Consider the following 12,819-nt stretch of genomic DNA (forward strand, 5'->3'; position numbering starts at 1 on the left):
CTGTGGAGAAGGCTCCAGAAATGAGCACATCAGAGGCTCTGGGGTTGGCTCCACAGCCCCGGGACAGCGGGGTCTGAGTGGTTCTCTTGACTCTAACTCTCCCGTTTCCTTCTTATGGCCACCCCATCACCGCTGCTCCTCCGGACATTCTGATGCTTGCTTCACAGAATTGGAAGACTCCACCATTACAGGCAGCCACCAGCAGGTAATTGATCTCCTCTTATATGCTGGCTGTCTTTTATCCTCTTTCTGACTCATGAGCTTTTTTAGCTCTAGTCCTTTTCCTCTTTCCCTCTCTTGTGATTGTTCTCCTGAAGGACCTGGTCTCATCCCACAGTTGAGGTCCTCGGGTCTTCAGTGTCGATAAAATCCCTCTCCAGCCCTCCTGCCCACTGCCTTGGCATTGCCCTGTTTACTGGCCCCCAGGTTGCAGCTTTGAATCTTGCTGAACAACCCTACAGGGTCCAGGGGAGGGGGCTGGGCTGGGGTCAGAAGAGCTGGACCCCACCCTGCTGGAGGGACCCCCCAGTGACATCTGGGTCTGCTCTGGGCACCGCCTTCACAGATAGGTCTTTTCCTGCACTGGCGTCTCTGGACATGCACAATTGTTCTCTTCCTCACAGATGTCAGCAAGTCCTTCCTCTGCACCTGCAGAAGAAGCAACAGAAAAGACCAAAGTGGAAGAGGAAGTGTGAGTGTGCAGTGGACAGAATGATGAGGGAAGTAGGCATGTGCCCATGTTCTTCTTGGCTACGCTCACTTTCTTGTTGTCCCATCAGGAAAACCAGAAAGCCCAAGAAGAAAACCAGGAAGCCCAGCAAGAAAAGCCGGTGGAATGTCCTGAAATGTTGGGACATTTTTAATATATTTTAGAGACCTCTGAAGGTAAGTGAAGGATGCCCTGAGAACATGCTCCAGGAAACAGACACCCACTCCATAGCAGCCCCTGAGCCTGCTGGGCTGAGCCCTCCACAGGCTGCTTAGTGAGGGAGACACTGAGGTGCTGGTCGCACCCCCATGTGCAGGACTCCAAGGGCTTTGCACTGTGTTGTCTGCAGTAACTCTTCAGCTCACCAACATCTCATTTGGGGGGACCTAGCTCTGTCCTCCCAGCCCCTTGAGGACAACAGGGAGCATCACTAGTTCATCCTGAGGAGACACTAGGGTTGACATGAATCCCCCTGGTTCAGGCCTCCTGGGAAAGGTGTGAGAGGGATGGAGGCACCCCAGGCTCCTTGTCATACAAGCGAGCAGCCCACCCGACCCAGTATTGCGGGGCAGCAGGCCCTCAGTAGGTCCTGGTGTCAAGCAGGGGACACGGCAGGATCCAAGAAGCACTGAAATGTGTCCAGTCCCAGGAGTCCTTCAGCCTCTGGGGGGTCTGGGGGCCTCCAGTTCCAGGGGTCCTTCAGCCTCTGTGGGGGCCTGGGGTGGCCTCATGGCCCCATTTTTCAAGATGAGGTTGGAGGCTTCTGTATGTAGAGGGCACTGGCTTGGGCCAAATGCCAACAAAACAAACCCTTGAAGACATTTCAGGGCCATGCTCACTTGGGAGGGTTTGAGGACATGATTTAGCGAGCCTCTGTTTTTTAAATATATTTTCCAATCTTGAAATAAGGTACACATATGAATGTGTGTGTGTGTGTACATATACACTGTTTTTCACTCTTTCAAATGTATGTCTTCTGTAACCCTTTTATGCTAGAATATACAAACATGAGAAATTTGTGTCTTACCAAAGCATAATTTTAAAAATTACAAAGCAAAGACAGGTCCGGTGGGGATGCTAGAAAGACCAGGTCTTATTAGGCAATAACAATGACGTGCTCCAGGAAGCTATGCATGTTCAACGTGCAGCTCTTCTCCAGGAAGCTATGCATGTTCAACGTGCAGCTCTTCTCCAGGAAGCTATGCATATTCAACGTGCAGCTCTTCTCCAGGAAGCTATGCATGTTCAACGTGCAGCTCTTCTCCAGGAAGCTATGCATGTTCAACGTGCAGCTCTTCTCCAGGAAGCTATGCATGTTCAATGTGCAGCTCTTCTGTCTGGATGGCACAGATGATCTGGGTGGCAAGGCAGGGTCACCACCCCCACCCTGTGTCATGAGACCTCCTGCTCCTCTTAGGGCCCAGGGGCATGGGACTCTGCCTGTTGATCCTGGTATGCTTGAAATTCCCCCGTTTCTCTGTGTCTGTTTTACCCTCCGGGGAACCAGCCCCCTGAAGGTGCCCGTGTGAGCGCCCAGGTTCAGTTCTTCCTCCATGACACTCACAGACACTCTCTGTGGACAGATAACCCCTCAGCAGAGAGCAGCACACAGGGCTCAGTGCCTTGATATCTGAGTAGACCTGATTGTGGGGAGCTCAGGGGCCCCAGGTCACCTTCCAGGGCCCAAGGAGGTCTCTGAGACCTGCACACCGATCCCAGGGAGCCCCTCCTCCCTCTACCTCTGTGCCTCCCTAGTGACCCTTGCACCTCTGTCTGTGTTGCAGATTCCTCGAACACCAGGAAGGGCCCCGATGTGGGGATGTCAACATGGCTCAGACTTGATGTGGATCGTGATCATTTCGGGAAATGTGTTACTCCAAAAACTTTTATAATCTTTGCTTAATTTGTTTTTAAATACTTTCCTGGCTGGGCGTGGTGGCTTATGCCTGTAATCCCAGCACTTTGGGAGGCCGAGGCGGGTGGATCACCTGAGGTCAGGAGTTCAAGACCAGCCTGGCCAACAAGGTGAAACCCCGTCTCTACTAAAAATACAAAAATTAGCTAGGCGTGGTGGCACACTCTTGTAGTCCCAGCTATTTGGGAGGCTGAGGAAGGAGAATCACTTGAACTCAGGAGGCAGAGGTTGCAGTGAGCCGAGATCATGCCACTGCACCCCAGCGCCTGGCTACAGAGTGAGACTTTGTCTCAAAAAAAAAAAAAGAACAAAAAAATTCTGACTTTAACCTCTGTTTTTCAGAGGGCACAAATTGTTCTTGTATTGTTTCCATTTTACATTTTTTTCTTGAAGTTATTTTCCAATTGTTTTCATTCTTTCTGAAGTTTTGTTTACTCAGTTTTAAGTTTTTGTAATTTTGATAGACTTCTTTTGTGCTTCCATTTTCTTAATGACTTTTACCTCATTTTTAAAATAAATCCATAGTATGGTAAGTTACATCAATATGGAGTATTTTTATGTTTTGTGGTGATTTACATTCTGTATATATTTTACATATATAAATGTTAATGGCCTGGTGCAGTGGCTACCACCTGTAATCTCAGCAGTTTGGGAGACCAAAGCAGGACGATTGCTTGATCCCAGGAGTTTAAGACCAGCCTGGGCAACATAGTGAGACCTCATCCCTACAAAAAAAAAAAATCCTTTAATTAGCTGGGCATGGTAGCATCCATCTGTAGCCCCAGCTACTTGGGAGGCTGAGGCAGGAGGATTGGTTGAGCCTAGGAGGTTGAGGCTCCAGTAAGCCATGACTGCACCACTGCACTCCAGCCTGGGTGACAGAGCAAGACCCTGTCTTAAAAAAGAAAAGTTTATTAACGTGAATATCAGTTAGAAATCTAGTTGTTCATTGCAAAACTAAACCAGTTTATAGCAGAAATAAGCACTTGGAGGGAAATGTTACATTTTCACTGCAGGCCTTGAATCCTTAGCCACCAGCTCCGTGTCCTTCAGGGTTCTGTGGTTCCTGGTTCCAGAGAGATCACCTGCTCCAATGTAACGAGTGAAGAGTTCTTTAGGTGATGGCTGCTGGGCCCAGCTTTGCTGTTGTCTTTGCTGTCTTGTAAGCTTTGTGTCGCTCAAGTTCAGTTGTGTATGAGTGTACTAACCACTGTGAGCTTCTCCAAGCATGTGCAAGCAATTTGAGAGGAGCCTAATATTTGCAAGGAATTTGAGAGGAGCCTTTTAAGGATGTTTTATTGGGGGGGGGGGTCAGGTGAGGGAGATAACACGGGGGCAAGAAGGAAAGTTATTAATTCATGGGAAACTACCAGCCCTTCATCATCTAACTTGTGATTTACAGACACAGAGCACATTGCAGGTTGAGAAGGTGCTTGGTCCTTTTTGTAGCCTTATGCTGTGCTCTTCAGAGCCGTGAGTGTGCTGCTTTTTCTCACCATTTTGTTTCTTGTAGATTGTTTTCCTTGATGCTGGAAAACATTTTGAAGACAAGACTCTAAACAGTGACCTATGCCACACTAGTTTATTGGAAAATGAGAAACTTACATTACTGACAAGCTTGGAAGATTCTTCAGTCCTGCAGTGACCTGTGTTTCCCTGGTCTTTACCTTACCAATCTGCTTGATTCTCCTTTCTTGTGGCAGTAGTTATGATGCCAACTTTTGGGGTTCTTTCTCCTCCTCTTTTCTTCCTACCTGCCAGCATTCAAATGGCCACTTCTATTAAGTGATGGAATTCAAGAATGTATTTATTTATTAATCCTGATATGGTTTCACTCATCCCTCAGTTTAACATTTAGGGTACAAAGTAGTCACCTAGAGGTGCCACTCAATATACAGCACTGTGTTTAGAAATTGAGGGAGCCACGAAATATTTAGCCTCTGCTCTCTGAGACCTCAGCCAGGTGCAAAGAAGAGATGCAGAACCACATTTCAGATTGTGTTGTGTACACCCAGTGCACCAAAATGTGCCTGGGAATCATGGGGGTCAGAAATTTACCTCTGAGGCAGGTATGGCTGAAGCTTTATGAAAAGAGATGGGGCCTGTGCCAGGCCTTAGACGTGCGAGAAGGAGGGCGTGTCAGGAAGCAGAAACAGTATCAGCAAAGGCGCTGCTGTGAGGTATGTGGGCAGTGTCTGGGGAACAGCCAGGGGCTTTCTGTGTCAGGTTTACAGCATCTGTGGGAGGCTGCGTTGGTAAATAAGCCCAGAGAAGTAGGCTGGGGCTACTTACATTAAAAGTATGCATGGCTTTGAAGGCCAGCTGAGTGGTATAAATAGAAACTACAAATAGTATCACATTTATTGAGGACAGCTTTTGCTGCCAAAAGAGTTTTTAAAATTTTTTTGGATTGTGTAATTGGTGGATAAAGAATTATTGACCTAAATGTATCTGATCTTAGAGTGTTTTAGTATGCTAGATTATTGGAGGTGAAATGGCTAAGTCAAAGGTGACGAGTGTTTTTGAAACTCTTTATGTTAATTGCAAAATTAACCTCTAAAAAGGTAGGCCGGGCGCACTGGCTCACGCCTGTAATCCCAGCACTTTGGGAGGCCGAGGGGGGCGGATCACGAGGTCAGGAGATTGAGACCATCCTGGCTAACACGGTGAAACCCCGTCTCTACTAAAAATACAAAAAATTAGCCCAATGTGGTGGCAGGTGCCTGTGGTCCCAGCTACTCAGGAGGCTGAGGCAGGAGAATGGTGTGAACTCAGGAGGTGGAGCTTGCAGTGAGCCGAGATCACGCCACTGCACTCCAGCCTAGGTGACAGAGTGAGACTTCACCTCGAAAAAAAAAAAAAAAAAAAGCCAGTGCCAGCTTAGACCATGACTGAGAGCTCTTGGTTTATCTTATCCTTGCTGAGCTGGGTATTACAACATTGAAGCCTTCCACAGTGTCCTCCCTCCCTTTTTCTCTTTCTCTCTCTCTCCTCCCTTTCTTCCTTTTACTTCTCTTAGGATAGGCTCGTCTGTACTTTTTTGATAGAGGCAACCATTTGCCACACCATTTTCTGAAGGGCCTGCTCTCTTCCCCATTCATTTGTGATGGCACATTTATCCTACCCTAAGCTTTGATAACGTGTCAGGATCTTTCTGTCCTGTCCTCTCAAAGAGGTTAAATATTTTTTTATAATGACTTATAATTGACTGAAGTTATAACAGTTTTCTCATGTCAAGTATAAAAACAGGCCAGGCGAGGTGGCTCACACCTGTAATCCCAGCACTTTGGTAGGCCAAGGTAGGTGGAATGCTTGAGTCCAGGACTTTAAGACCAGCCTGGACAACATGGGACAACCCCATTTCTACAAAAAAAAATACAAAAATTATCCAGGCGAGGTGGTGCACGTGTGTAGTCCCAGTTACTCAGGAGGCTGAGGTGGGAGGATGGCTTGAACCTGGGAGGTGAAGATTGCAGTGAGCTGAGATCACACCACTGCATTCAGTCTGGATAATAGAACAAGACTCTATCTCAAAAAAAAAATTGTATACTTTATTGACTCATTTATGTCTGATGGGTATTTTTGATTACAAATTGTTTAGTCACTACTTTAAAGCCTGCTTTATTTTTTTCTTAATTTTATTGACTCATTTATGTCTTAGTCTTTTTTATTACAAATTATTTATTGTTCAGTCACTACCTTAGAGCCTGTTTTATTTTTTCTTAATTTTATTGACTCATTTATATCTCAGCCCTTTTTATTACAAATTATTTATTGTTTAGTCACTGCCTTAGAGCCTGTTTTATTTTTTCTTAATTTTATTAAAGGATGATATTGATGATGAAATGTCTTACGATGATCATTTAGAGGTTTATTTTGAACAACTGGCAATTCCAGGAATGATGGAATAAAACATACGAAGTAGAAGGACTGGAACCTCCAGAAAAAGTACTTTAAGTTACCTACAGGTGACCCTAGTCAGGTATGTTACAGTCTTAATGGCTTTTCAGAAATTTGACAGAAAATCACTATTGATCTCACTGGATGTTTACATGAATTTTAAGCCTTTGGTTTTCTTTTAACTCTGTTTTTTACAGGTATGAATTGATAAGAAATGCCTGCACCTTCCCTCCTTCCTATCTTTCCCTTGCCTACAGAAAATTAAAAGGCAAAACAATAGACATCTGCATATTCTTCATTCAGATCAACCAGTGGCTAGCATTTGCCACCTTTTGCAGTTTCTTTCTCTTTCCGTAAGTACTTTCTTCTCTGAATCATTTGAAAGTAAGTTGCAAAGAGCATGGTGTTTTACCCCAACACTTCAGCATTTATCTCTTGTGAATAATGACATGTTCTATGTAATTACAGTTCTACCATCTAACTATAATACAGTAATTTGATGTACAGCCCATATTCAGATTTACCTAATTGTCTCCAAAATGTTCTTTATTTTTGTTTTAGATCCACAGTTTAATCAAAGATTAACCTTGCCTTTGGTTGTCACATCTCTCTATTCTTTTACTTTGGAGTAGTTCTTTCAATACATGAAACATTTTGAAAAATCTAGGCTCTTTGTTTTGTAGAGTGACCCATAATCTAGATATATCTGGTTGCTTTTTTCTTCTGACTAGAATAGATTGAGCATTTTGGCAAGAATACAGATTAAACAGTGTTCTCATGAATGGATCCAAATTAAACAGGGAATAATGCCTAATTCAGATTAGGCAGCGTTGCGTACTTACCGCCTCACACCAGGAGATGTTTGCGTCTGTTTGTCCCACGATTGCTGATGCTATGTTTAATAATTTTGGTTGAGATAGTGTCAACTGGACATCTCCTTGTGAGGGTAGCTTTTCCCTGTTGTTATTAGTCATCTGTGGGATGAGACATCAAAGCACTGTGAACATCTTATTCCCCGGCAACCTTCACGAGCTGGTTTCAGCGTCATTGCTGAAGCCTCTTGGAAACATTGATTACACCCGTGGTTCCAATGGTGATTTTTCTCATTCCTTTTACATTGATTACCTGCCTCCTTGAGTGAGGTAGATGTTGTCTGCTCCCCATGTTTTCCCTTCAAATGTTTAATTTTAATTTAAATGATTAATACAGCTAAGTTATTCTTTCAACAGGCAAATGAAAACAGTAGCCTAAAGTGTCAGTTTCAACCAGAAAATAACAGCTCTGATTTCTCATGGCTCACACTCATCTGAAACGACTCAGGTAGAGGCTGAGGAAGGCCGTGTTGTTTGTCTACCTGGGACTAGTAAGTATAGAAATAGAATTCCTTTGTTCTTAAATTCTACCTTTGACTTTACTTTTAAAATATAATTTCTTTGGTACGATTTAGCTCATGCCTGTAATCCTAGCATTTTGGGAGGCCAAAGAGGGAGAATTGCTTGAGCCCAGGAGTTTGAGACCAGACTCTACACACACACACACACACACACACACACACACACACACACGCACACATGAAGCGGGAATGGTGGCATGCGACTGAGACCCCAGCTACCTGGGAGGCTGAGGTTGGAGGATCATTTGGACCCAGGAGGTGGAGGCTGCAGTGAACCATGATTGTGCCACTGCACTCCAGCCTGGGTGACAGAGCAAGACCCTGTCTCACAAAAGAAAAAGAAGAAGAGATCATCTATTAGTCTTCTTGATTTTTGTTAAAATGTGTTATGTGATAGTTGATAAGCTTTATGCATATGTCAATCTGTGGCCATTTAATTTTGGGCTAAGGACTTGTTCTATTATAGCACAGTAATCATTTTACTAAATAGTGACTATTTGTCATTAAAAACAATATATTTAGTTTTAATACAGTTGAATACTCACAAATTTCTGGGGGAACTTGGTCAGGACATTTCAACTGAGAATTGTCAGGCACCTTCTCACTGATAGGCATGCTGCTCAGTGGTGCAGCTCATAAGCAGACAACCCCCTTCATGTAATTTAGTAGGAAAATGACAGAAATACTTGTGTAACTATAAAGTAAAGCAGAATTCTGGTTATTGAATCACAGCACCTACTGAAAGAAGTTCTCAAGTTCTGATTGAGTTCTAAAATTTTTTGAAGATTGGAATTCTTCATATGTAAGTAAAAACAATTTCTGATGACCCATTTCTAGTCCATCTTCTAAAGAAGTATTTAATCTGGGCCAGGCACGGTGGCTCACGCCTGTAATCCCAGCACTTTGGGAGGCCAGGGTGGGTGGATCATGAGGTCAAGAGATCAAGACCATCCTGGCCAACATGGTGAAACCCCATCTCTACTAAAAACACGAAAATTAGCTGAGCATGGTGGTGCGTGACTGTAGTCCCAGCTACTCGGGAGGCTGAGGCAGGAGAATCACTTGAACCTGGGAGGTGGGGGCTACAGTGAGCTGAGATTGCGCCACTGCACTCCAGCCTGGCAACAGAGCAAGACTCCATCTGGAAAAAAAAAAAAAGAAGTATTTAATCTAAGCTGGGCATGATGGCTCACTCCTGTAATCCCAGCACTTTTAGAGGCCAAGGTATGAGGGTTACTATAAACCAGGAGTTTGACACCAGCCTAGGCAACAATAGCAAGACCCCGTTTCTACAAAAAAAAATTTAAAAATTAGCTGCGCAGGAGGCTGAGTTGGGAGGATCACTTGAGCTTAGGAGTTAGAGGTTGTAGAAAGCTATGATCATACCACTGCACTCCAGGCTGGATGACAGTGGGCCCTGTCTCTAAAACACAACAAAAACTAACAAAAAAAGTGTTTAATCCATAAGATGGCCACATTTATAGGAGGCTCCCGGCAATCTTAGCCTGAAGCCATGAAGGAAGACGCAGTGTGAAGGCAAGTACAGGCTGTCCTCTGGCAGCTGAGGATCAGGACAGGATGTGGAGTGAACATCCATATCAAAGCTTTATTGCTTGGATTGGAAAAAAAATTCCTATCTGTAGGTCAGCCTTAAAACACACCATTTCATAAAATATTGATTGTCTTTCCCATATTTTGAGCCCATGCAATTTGTGCTACCTGAGGGAACAGTATTGTGTCCTTGATTTGGTGAGATCAGTAGCTTTCTTATCTTATTGAGTGACAGCTACAGAACTCAGAAACAGAAGCTGCATATTAAGCAAATTTATATCTTTCTTGTTATAATATTATTGTGTATAAGAAATAGAGATGGCCGGGTGCGGTGGCTCACGCCTGTAATCTCAGCACTTTGGGAGGCTGAGGCAGACAGATCACAAGGTCAGGAGTTTGAGACCAGCCTGGCCAACATGGTGAAACCCTGTCTCTACTAAAAATACAAAAGGCAATAAGAGGTTCTATGTGGACTTTGAAGGTCATCTCTATCAATTTGAGGTTGGAAAGAACAGTTTTGTTGACATCCTTTAGCTGTGTTACAAGTACAATTTTGTTTTTCACTCAGGCAAAAGAAAATGTGTGTGTGTGTTAAATACAGTCAGCCCTCTTTATCTGTGGGTCCTGCATCCTTGCTTTCTACCAACCTCAGATCAAAAATATTCCAGAAAAAAAAGGATGGTTGCATCTGTACTGAATATGTACAAGCTTTTTTTCTTGTCATTCTTTATGCAATAAAGTATAACAACCATTTACGTTGCATTTCCATTGTATTAGGTATTGTGGGTAATCTAGAGATGATTTGAAGGATATTGGAGGGTGTGTCCAGGCTGCAGGCAAGTACTATGGCATTTTATGTCAGGGACACCTACAGATTTTTGTCTCCAGCCATGGTTCCTGTATAGTTTAACATTTCCACACGCTGAGGGTGTGATGGGTCTGAGTTGGGTTGGTCCCCCATGTTTGAGGAAGTGTGCCCATCATGATTGTACACCCTTGTTGTAAACTTCGGATATGTCTATTTTGATATTTAAAACATTTTCAGGTTAAGTCTGAAAAATGCCAAGATAGTAACAATATTTTAAAAGGGAATTCAGAAGTATTACTATAATAATAGAACTCATTATTAGAAAATTCTAATAGTAGAAAAGGAAGTCTATTTATTTTATAAAATTGTCAGTTCAGCTTAAGATCTAATAGTCTTTTCCAATTAGCAGCAACTTAATTGAGACTACCTCAAAAGAAGAATTTAACATTTATTTTTGTAGGAAAAAAGCAATTTTAAAATAGCCTGGGAAAACTTAGGTAAGTTTTCCTTAATCCTGACTCCTAATTTGTGGCTAGAAGTGGCAATGATATGAACATAAGTTGTGCTATTTGTTAATATATTGCTTTTCATAAATCAATCCCTTTTTTGTAATTAGGTAAAAAGAGAAGAGAAAGACATTCTTGATTTTGGTGACTAGAGTTGTAGATGCTGGAAGCTTTGCCGCTAACATTGATGAACCAGATGCATGTCACCAGCCCATCACAGTGATTCTTAATGCCGTTAAGTATGAACATACAGTAAAAAACTGTTGATAGAATACATCGGTCTTATGAAATGAAATGTTTTGGTTAAGGATTTTTTAAACGAATTTCACATTACACAACTGGCTTTACTAAATCTGAGTCTTGTATTTCTGAACAGGGCACCATGGCCCGGCACTGCCACGTTTTCCAAGGAACCTGCCGGAGCTCCTGCGGAAGCTGCTCCTCGGGCGATGGAGTCCCTTCGCTGGTAGGCCCTTCTTCAGTCACCACAGGATGCCTGCCATTCATGAACAGGAAGGAGAGGACGGGCTTTGAATAAAAAACAGGTAAGTTTCCAAACTGCTTTTTTTTTTATCAAGATTTCAATCTTGGCTGGGCAAAGTGGCTCACGCCTGTAATCTCAGCATTTTGGGAGGCCAAGGCGGGCAGATCATGAGGTCAGGAGATAGAGACCATCCTGGCCAACATCATCTCCTCAGCACCCAGCTCAGTCATTTAGACAAAGAAAATATGTAAGATGGCCGAGCACGGTTGCTCACGCCTGTAATCCCAGCACTTTGGGAGGCTGAGGTGGGCGGATCACAAGGTCAGGAGGTCAGGAGATCGAGACCGTCCTGGCTAACACGGTGAAACCTCATCTCTACTAAAAATACAAAAAAAAAAAAATTAGCTAGGCATGGTGGCAGGCACCTCTAGTCCCAGCTACTCGGGAGGCTGAGGCAGGAGAATGACGTGAAGCCAGGAGGCGGAGCTTGCAGTGAGCTGAGATCGTGCTACTGCACTCCAGCCTAGGCAACAGAGAGAGACTCCTTCTCAAAAAAAAAAAAAAAAAGAAAAGAAAGAAAAAGAAAACACATAAGAAATAGTTACCAAAATAATTGAATACAGGATCTTCAACTGAGATTATTTTCTTTGTTAGGATCCAGGAAATATTTGTGAGGCCATTTGGACTTCAGTGTGAAATGGTGTTAAAAGATGAAGTCATTTATTCAAGAAGTAAACATCTGCCACCTGGACTGTGCTCAGACATTTCATTGATTTTGTTTAATAAACATTTTCTGGCTTTGGGAGGTGTCTCTCTTGGTAGAACACAGTATCAAAGATGGACAAGATGGACACATAGTCCATTATTTGGTATTGTTTGTGTATGGTAGCAGACCACAAATTAATGTTTGGAGAACAATTTTGTCATAACACACTGTTGAGGCTCAGTTGTACAGAACTGGAAAAGTCTTCAGCTTGGCACATGTCCTGATTCAGCCTTTGTTTAACATATATTCCAATCCGGATTCTATCTTCACTGGCTACAAAGACCACCTGATACGTGCACCACGACACAGGAGCTGCTGGAGAGGGGGTAGTGTTATCACCTCAAACTCACGGCCATATTTTTCAAAAGCCAGCTTAGAGAGAGGTGTACTGATAGCTGCATAGAGAACATGCAGTCCATCCATTCTTCCCAGTGATGTACATTTCTCAATCAGTAACCACGTGGTATACCAACCTTGAGTGTCACATCTCCCAACCATACCAAATGGATCACCTAACTGGAGGTGGGGGGCGGCCCTCAGAAATGAGATTTCGTATTTACTGTAAAATTGCATTATTTTTTCTTTTGAAGTGGAGTCTCACTCTGTTGCCTGGGCTGGAGTGCAATGGTGTGATCACTGCTCACTGCAACCTCCGCCTCCTGGGTTCAAGCAGTTCTCCTGCCTCAGCCTCCCAAGTAGCTGCAATTACAGGCGCATGCCACCACTCCCAGCAAATTTCTATATTTTTAGTGGAGACAGGGTTTCACCATGTTGGCCAGGCTGGTCT

At 43.6% G+C, this 12,819-nt stretch overlaps 1 pseudogene across 8 annotated transcripts in view; it reads left to right on the plus strand.

The window, feature by feature from the left end:
• Positions 1-12,069, plus strand: part of LOC735361 (protein FAM153B) — a 40,407-nt pseudogene extending 28,338 nt beyond the window's left edge. For 4 of the 8 annotated variants that reach the window (XR_008615352.2, XR_010157051.1, XR_010157052.1 and 1 more), the window contains 11 exons: positions 168-205; positions 624-691; positions 780-885; positions 2,494-3,153; positions 6,452-6,606; positions 6,722-6,877; positions 7,754-7,887; positions 8,650-8,719; positions 10,893-11,016; positions 11,159-11,327; positions 11,921-12,069. The product of XR_008615352.2 is annotated as a protein FAM153B, transcript variant X3 (transcript). Of the gene's footprint in view, positions 1-167; positions 206-623; positions 692-779; positions 886-2,493; positions 3,154-6,451; positions 6,607-6,721; positions 6,878-7,753; positions 7,888-8,649; positions 8,720-10,036; positions 10,169-10,892; positions 11,022-11,158; positions 11,328-11,920 lie in introns of those variants that run through there. The other 4 variants (XR_010157054.1, XR_010157053.1, XR_008615353.2 and 1 more) reach the window with 4 other exon arrangements.
• Positions 12,070-12,819: the final 750 nt, after the last annotated feature.

Source organism: Pan troglodytes, chromosome 4 (genome assembly GCF_028858775.2).
Source record: "Pan troglodytes isolate AG18354 chromosome 4, NHGRI_mPanTro3-v2.0_pri, whole genome shotgun sequence".
Lineage (NCBI taxonomy): Eukaryota > Metazoa > Chordata > Mammalia > Primates > Hominidae > Pan > Pan troglodytes.